We start from the raw sequence: 8,467 nt of genomic DNA, 5'->3' as shown, positions 1-8,467 counted from the left end.
TAAATCTGCCCCCAAAACCCCAAAAAACCCCATGAAAACTGCCCTAAAAACCCCAAAAGAACCAAAACCCCCCCAAAACCCCCCAAAACCCCATGAAAACTGCCCCCAACCCCCCCAAAACCCCATGAAAACTGCCCTAAAAACCCAAAAAACCCCAAAACCCCAAAAAACCCCATGAAAACTGCCCCAAAACCCCCCAAAACCCCATGAAAACTGCCCCAAAAACCCCAAAAAACCCCATGAAAACTGCCCTAAAAACCCCAAAAGAACCAAAAACCCCCCAAAACCCCATGAAAACTGCCCCAAAACCCCCAAAAACCCCATGAAAACTGCCCTAAACACCCAAAAACCCCCCAAAAACCCCATGAAAACTGCCCCAAAAACCCCCCAAAACCCCATGAAAACTGCCCTAAAAACCCCAAAACCCCCAAACCCCCCCAAAAAAACCCTAAAAACCCCATGAAAAATGCCCTAAAAACCCAAAAAAACCCAAAACCCCAAAAAACCCCATGAAAACTGCCCCCAAAACCCCCCAAAACCCCATGAAAACCGCCCTAAAAACCCCAAGAAAACCCCAAAACCCCCCAAAACTCCATGAAAAATGCCCTAAAAACCCCAAAACCCCCAAACCCCCCCAAAAAAAACCCTAAAAACCCCATGAAAAATGCCCTAAAAACCCAAAAAACCCCAAAACCCCCCCAAAACCCCATGAAAACTGCCCCAAAAACCCCCCAAAACCCCATGAAAACTGCCCTAAAAACCCAAAAAAACCCAAAACCCCATAACACCCCATGAAAACTGCCCCCAAAACCCCCGAAAAAACCATGAAAACTGCCCTAAAAACCCCAAATGAACCAAAAACCCCAAAAAACCCCCAAAGCCCCATTAAATCTGCCCTAAAACCCCCCAAAAAACCCCAAAACCCCAAAAAACCCCATGAAAACTGCCCCCAAAACCCCCAAAAACCCCATGAAAACTGCCCTAAAAACCCCAAAAGAACCAAAAACCCCCCAAAACCCCCCAAAACCCCATGAAAACTGCCCTAAAAACCCAAAAAAAACCCAAAACCCCCCAAAACCCCATGAAAACTGCCCCAAAAACCCCCCAAAACCCCATGAAAACTGCCCAAAAAACCCCAAAAGAACCAAAACCCCCCAAAACCCCCCAAAACCCCATGAAAACTGTCCTAAAAACCCAAAAAAAACCCAAAACCCCAAAAAACCCCATGAAAACTACCCCAAAAACCCCCCAAAACCCCATGAAAACTGCCCTAAAAACCCCAAAAGAACCAAAAACACCCCAAAAACCCCAAAAACGCCCCAAAACACCCCAAAAAAACCCCCAAAACCCCATGAAATCTGCCCTAAAAACCCCAAGAAAACCCAAAAACCCCCCAAAAAACCAAAAAACCCCAAAACCCCAAAAAACCCCATGAAAACTGCCCCAAAAACCCCATGAAAACTGCCCTAAAAACCCCAAAAAAGCCCATGAAAACTGCCCTAAAAACCCCTAAAAAACCCAAAAACCCCCCCAAAACCCCATGAAAACTGCCCTAAAACCCCCCAAAAAACCCCAAAACCCCAAAAACCCCATGAAAACTGCCCCCAAACCCCCAAAAACCCCATGAAAAATGCCCTAAAAACCCAAAAAAACCCAAAACCCCAAAAAACCCCATGAAAACTGCCCCAAAAACCCCCCAAAACCCCATGAAAACTGCCCCCAAAACCCCCCAAAACCCCATGAAAACTGCCCTAAGAACCCAAAAAACCCCAAAACCCCCCAAAAACCCCATGAAAACTGCCCTAAAAACCTCAAAACCCCCAAAACCCCCCAAAAAAACCCTAAAAACCCCATGAAAAATGCCCTAAAAACCCAAAAAAACCCAAAACCCCAAAAACCCCATGAAAACTGCCCTAAAAACCCCAAAAGAACCAAAAACCCCCCAAAACCCCCCAAAACCCCATGAAAACTGCCCCAAACCCCCCCCAAAACCCCATGAAAACTTCCCTAAAAACCCCAAGAAAACCCCAAAACCCCCCAAAAAACCAAAAAAACCCCCAAACCCCAAAAAACCCCATGAAAACTGCCCCAAAAACCCCATGAAAACTGCCCCAAAAACCCCCCAAAAAAACCATGAAAACTGCCCTAAAAACCCCAAAAACCCAAAAACACACAAAAAAACCCCAAAACCCCATTAAACCTGCCCCAAAAACACCAAAAAAGCCCAAAAACACCCCAAAAAACCCAAAAAAGCCCAAAAACACCCCAAAAACACCCCAAAACCCCATGCAAACTGCCCTAAAACTCAAGAAAACCCAAAAAACCCCCCCAAAACCCCCAAAACCCCATTAAATCTGCCCTAAAACCCCCCCAAAAACCCCAAAACCCCAAAAAACCCCATGAAAACTGCCCTAAAAACCCAAAAAAAACCCAAAACCCCAAAAAACCCCATGAAAACTGCCCCAAAAACCCCATGAAAACTGCCCTAAAAACCCCAAGAAAACCCAACCCCCCAAAAAAACCCTAAAAACCCCATGAAAACTGCCCTAAAAACCCCAAAAAACCCAAAACCCCTAAACACCCCATGAAAACTACCCCAAAACCCCCCCAAAACCCCATGAAAACTGCCCTAAAAACCCCAAGAAAACCCCAAAACCCCAAAAAACCCCATGAAAACTGCCCTAAAAACCCAAAAAACCCCATAACCCCCCCAAAACCCCATGAAAACTGCCCCAAAAACCCCCCAAAACCCCATGAAAACTGCCCTAAAAACCCCAAAAGAACCAAAAACCCCCCAAAAACCCCAAAAACGCCCAAAAACACCCCAAAAAACCCCCAAAACCCCATGAAAACTTCCCTAAAAACCCAAAAAAACCCAAAACCCCAAAACACCCCATGAAAACTGCCCTAAAAACCCAAAAAACCCCAAAACCCCCCAAAAACCCCATGAAAACTGCCCCCAAAACCCCCCAAAACCCCATGAAAACTGCCCAAAAAACCCCAAAAACCAAAAACCCCCAAAAACCCCCAAAGCCCCATTAAATCTGCCCTAAAACCCCCCAAAAAACCCCAAAACACCCCATGAAAAGTGCCCCCAAAACCCCCCAAAACCCCATGAAAACTGCCCTAAAAACCCAAAAAACCCCAACCCCCCCAAAAAAAACCCTAAAAACCCCATGAAAACTGCCCTAAAAACCCAAAAAACCCCAAAACCCCCCAAAAACCCCATGAAAACTGCCCAAAAAACCCCAAAAACCAAAAACCCCCAAAAACCCCCAAAGCCCCATTAAATCTGCCCTAAAACCCCCCAAAAAACCCCAAAACACCCCATGAAAAGTGCCCCCAAAACCCCCCAAAACCCCATGAAAACTGCCCTAAAAACCCCAAAACCCACAAAACCCCAAAAAAACCCCTAAAAACCCCATGAAAAATGCCCTAAAAACCCAAAAAAACCCAAAACCCCAAAAAACCCCATGAAAACTACCCCAAAAACCCCATGAAAACTGCCCTAAAAACCTCAAAACCCTCAAAACCCCCCAAAAAAACCCTAAAAACCCCATGAAAAATGCCCTAAAAACCCAAAAAAACCCAAAACCCCAAAAAACCCCATGAAAACTACCCCAAAAACCCCCCAAAACCCCATGAAAACTGCCCCCAAAACCCCCAAAAACCCCATGAAAACTGCCCTAAAAACCCAAGAAAACCCAAAAACCCCCCAAAACCCCATGAAAACTGCCCTAAAAACCCAAGAAAACCCAAAAACCCCCCAAAACCCCATGAAAACTGCCCCAAAAACCCCAAAACCCCCAAAACCCCAAAAAAAACCCCTAAAAACCCCATGAAAACTGTCCTAAAAACCCAATAAAACCCAAAACCCCCCAAAACCCCATGAAAACTGCCCCCAAAACCCCCAAAAACCCCATGAAAACTGCCCTAAAAACCCAAGAAAACCCAAAAACCCCCCAAAACCCCATGAAAACTGCCCTAAAAACCCAAGAAAACCCAAAAACCCCCCAAAACCCCATGAAAACTGCCCCAAAAACCCCAAAACCCCCAAAACCCCCAAAAAACCCCCTAAAAACCCCATGAAAACTGTCCTAAAAACCCAAAAAAAACCCAAAACCCCCCAAAACCCCATGAAAACTGCCCCCAAAACCCCCAAAAACCCCATGAAAACTGCCCTAAAAACCCCAAAACCCTCAAAACCCCCCCAAAAACCCCCAAAAACCCCATGAAAAATGCCCTAAAAACCCAAAAAAACCCAAAACCCCAAAAAACCCCATGAAAACTACCCCAAAAACCCCCCAAAACCCCATGAAAACTGCCCCCAAAACCCCCCAAAACCCCATGAAAACTGCCCTAAGAACCCCAAGAAAACCCAAAAACCCCCCAAAACCCCACGAAAACTGCCCTAAAAACCAAAAAACCCCCAAACCCCCCAAAAAAAAACCCTAAAAACCCCATGAAAAATGCCCTAAAAACCCAAAAAAACCCAAAACCCCAAAAAACCCCATGAAAACTACCCCAAAAACCCCCAAAACCCCATGAAAACTGCCCTAAAAACCCCAAAAGAACCAAAAACCCCCCAAAACCCCCCAAAACCCCATGAAAACTGCCCCAAAAAACCCCCCAAAACCCCATGAAAACTGCCCCCAAAACCCCCAAAAACCCCATGAAAAATGCCCTAAAAACCCAAAAAACCCCAAAACCCCCCAAAAACCCCATGAAAACTGCCCAAAAAACCCCAAAAACCAAAAACCCCCAAAAACCCCCAAAGCCCCATTAAATCTGCCCTAAAACCCCCCAAAAAACCCCAAAACACCCCATGAAAAGTGCCCCCAAAACCCCCCAAAACCCCATGAAAACTGCCCTAAAAACCCAAAAAAACCCAAAACCCCAAAAAACCCCATGAAAACTACCCCAAAAACCCCCAAAACCCCATGAAAACTGCCCTAAAAACCCCAAAAGAACCAAAAACCCCCCAAAACCCCCCAAAACCCCATGAAAACTGCCCCCAAAACCCCCAAAAACCCCATGAAAAATGCCCTAAAAACCCAAAAAAACCCAAAACCCCCAAAAACCCCATGAAAACTACCCCAAAAACCCCCCAAAACCCCATGAAAACTGCCCAAAAAACCCCAAAAGAACCAAAAACCCCCAAAAAACCCCAAAAACGCCCAAAAACACCCCAAAAAACCCCCAAAACCCCATGAAAACTTCCCTAAAAACCCAAAAAAACCCAAAACCCCAAAACACCCCATGAAAACTGCTCTAAAAACCCAAAAAACCCCAAAACCCCCCAAAAACCCCATGAAAACTGCCCCCAAAACCCCCCAAAACCCCATGAAAACTGCCCTAAAAACCCCCAAACCCCAAAAACCCAAAAAAAACCCCCAAAACCCCATGAAAACTGCCCCAAAAACCCCAAAAAACCCCATGAAAACTGCCCCCAAAACCCCCGAAAAAACCATGAAAACTGCCCTAAAAACCCCCAAACCCCAAAAACCCAAAAAAAACCCCAAAAAACCCATGAAAACTGCCCCCAAAACCCCCAAAAACCCCATGAAAACTGCCCTAAAAACCCAAGAAAACCCAAAAAACCCCCCAAAACCCCATGAAAACTGCCCTAAAAACCCCAAAACCCCCCAAAAAACCCTAAAAACCCCATGAAAACTGCCCTAAAAACCCAAAAAAACCCAAAACCCCCCAAAAACCCCATGAAAACTGCCCCAAAAACCCCAAAAAAACCCATGAAATCTGCCCTAAAAACCCCAAAAAACCGAAAACCCCAAAAAACCCCCAAAACCCCATTAAATCTGCCCTAAAACCCCCCAAAAAACCCCAAAAACCCAAAATAACCCCATGAAAACTACCCCAAAAAACCCCTAAAAAACCCCAAACCCCAAAACACCCCATGAAAAGTGCCCAAAAAACCCCATGAAAACTGCCCTAAAAACCCCAAACCCTCAAAACCCAAAAAAAACCCCAAAAAACCCCATGAAAACTGCCCAAAAGCCCCCCAAAAAACCAAAAACCCACCAAAAAACCCCAAAAAACCCCAAGAAAACTGCTCTAAAAACCCCAAAACCCCCAAAACCCAAAAAAAAAACCCAAAAAACCCATGAAAACTGCCCCCAAAGCCCCCCAAATAACCAAAAACACCCCAAAACCCCAAAAAACCCATTAAATCTGCCCTAAAAACCCAAAAAAAACCCCAAAAATCTCCCAAAACCCTATTAAACCTGCCCTAAAAACCCCAAAAAACACAAAAACCCCCCAAAAAACCCAAAAAAACCATGAAAACTGCCCTAAAAACCCCAAGAAAACCCAAAACCCCCCCAAAAAACCCCAAAACCCCATAAAAAACTCACTAAAAACCCCCCAATCCTCCCCAAAAACCCTCCCAAACCCAAAAACCCCACAAAAAACCCCATAAAAACCCCATAAAAAACCCCATAAAAACCCCAAAAAACCCCATAAAACCCCCAACACCCCACAAAAAACCCCATAAAAACCCCCCAAACCCCATTAAAAACCCCATCAAACCCACCCCAAATCCCCCCCCAAAACCCCCATAAAAACCCCCCGAAACCCCCTCCAAAAACCCCCATAGAAAACCCCAAACCCCCCAAAACCCCATAAAAAACCCCATAAAAAACCCCATAAAACCCCAAAACCCCATAAAAACCCCCCAAAAAACCCCATAAAACCCCTCAAACCCACCCCCAAATCCCCCCCAAAAACCCCCATAAAAACCCCCCGAAACCCCCCAAGCCCCCCAAAACCCCATAAAAAAACCCCATAAAAAACCCCATAAAACCCCAAAACCCCATAAAAACCCCACAAAAAACCCCATAAAAACCCCTCAAACCCACCCCCAAATCCCCCCCAAAAACCCCAAATCCCCCCCAAAAACCCCCCAAAAACCCCCATAAAACCCCCCGAAACCCCCTCCAAAACCCCCCAAAGAAACCCCAAAACCCCCAAAACCCCATAAAAACCCCATAAAACCCCAAAACCCCATAAAAACCCCCCAAAAAACCCCATAAAAACCCCAAAAACCCCATTAAAAACCCAACAAACCCACCCCAAAATCCCCCCCAAAAACCCCCATAAACCCCCCCAAAACCCCCAAAGAAACCCCCAAACCCCCAAATCCCCCCCCAAGAAACCCCCCAAAGAAACCCCAAAACCCCATAAAAAACCCCATAAAACCCCAAAACCCCATAAAAACCCCACTAAAAACCCCATAAAAACCCCTCAAACCCACCCCCAAATCCCCCCCAAAAACCCCAAATCCCCCCCAAGAAAACCCCCCGAAGAAACCCCAAAACCCCCATAGAAAACCCCAAACCCCCAAAACCCCATAAAAAAACCCATAAAAAACCCCATAAAAACCCCATAAACCCCCCGAAACCCCAAAACCCCACAAAAAACCCCATAAAAACCCCTCAAACCCACCCCAAAATGCCCCCCAAAAACCCCCCCAAACCCCCCAAAGAAACCCCATAAAACCCCATAAAAACCCCAAAACCCCATAAAACCCCCCCAAAAAACCCCATAAAAACCCCCAAACCCCATTAAAAACCCCATCAAACCCACCCCAAAATCCCCCCCAAAAACCCCCATAAAAACCCCCCAAAAACCCCCAAAGAAACCCCAAAACCCCCAAATCCCCCCCAAGAAACCCCCCAAAGAAACCCCAAAACCCCCAAAACCCCATAAAAAACCCCATAAAAACCCCAAAAAACCCCATAAAACCCCCCCAAAAAACCCCATAAAACCCCTCAAATCTCCCCAACACCTCCCCAAGAAACCCTCCCCAAAACCTCCCCAAAAACCCCCCAAAACCCCCCAAAAACCCCCATAGAAAACCCCAAACCCCCAAAACCCCATAAAAAACCCCATAAAAACCCCATAAAAACCCCGAAACCCCATAAAGACCCCAGAAAAAACCCCATAAAAACCCCAAAAACCCCATTAAAAACCCAACAAACCCACCCCCAAATCCCCCCCAAAAACCCCAAATCCCCCTCAAGATACCCCCCAAATCCCCCCCAAAAACCCCCATAGAAAACCCCAAACCCCCAAAACCCCATAAAAAACCCCATAAAAAACCCCAAAACCCCATAAAAACCCCAAAACCCCATAAAAACCCCACAAAAAACCCCATAAAACCCCTCAAACCCACCCCCAAATCCCCCCCAAAAACCCCCATAGAAAACCCCAAAACCCCCCAAACTCCATAAAAAAACCCCATAAAAACCCCCAAAAACCCCATAAAACCCCCAAAACCCCACAAAAACCCCACAAAAAAACCCTCAAACCCACCCCCAAATCCCCCCCAAAAACCCCAAATCCCCCCCAAAAACCCCCATAAAAACCCCCCGAAACCCCCTCCAAAACCCCCAAAGAAACCCCAAAACCCCATAAAAACCCCCAAAACCCCATAAAAACCCCAAAACCC

General features: G+C 46.1%; 1 protein-coding gene across 1 annotated transcript in view; it reads right to left on the bottom strand.

Annotated features, from left to right (window-relative positions):
* Nucleotides 1-8,467, bottom strand: part of SUPT16H (SPT16 homolog, facilitates chromatin remodeling subunit) — a 101,596-nt gene that overhangs the window by 27,888 nt on the left and 65,241 nt on the right. The window lies entirely within an intron of this gene.

This window comes from Gallus gallus (genome assembly GCF_016699485.2).
Source record: "Gallus gallus isolate bGalGal1 chromosome 35 unlocalized genomic scaffold, bGalGal1.mat.broiler.GRCg7b 35_unloc1, whole genome shotgun sequence".
Lineage (NCBI taxonomy): Eukaryota > Metazoa > Chordata > Aves > Galliformes > Phasianidae > Gallus > Gallus gallus.
The sequence above is the reverse complement of the archived record's forward strand: the minus strand, read 5'-3'. Positions and strand labels throughout refer to the sequence as shown.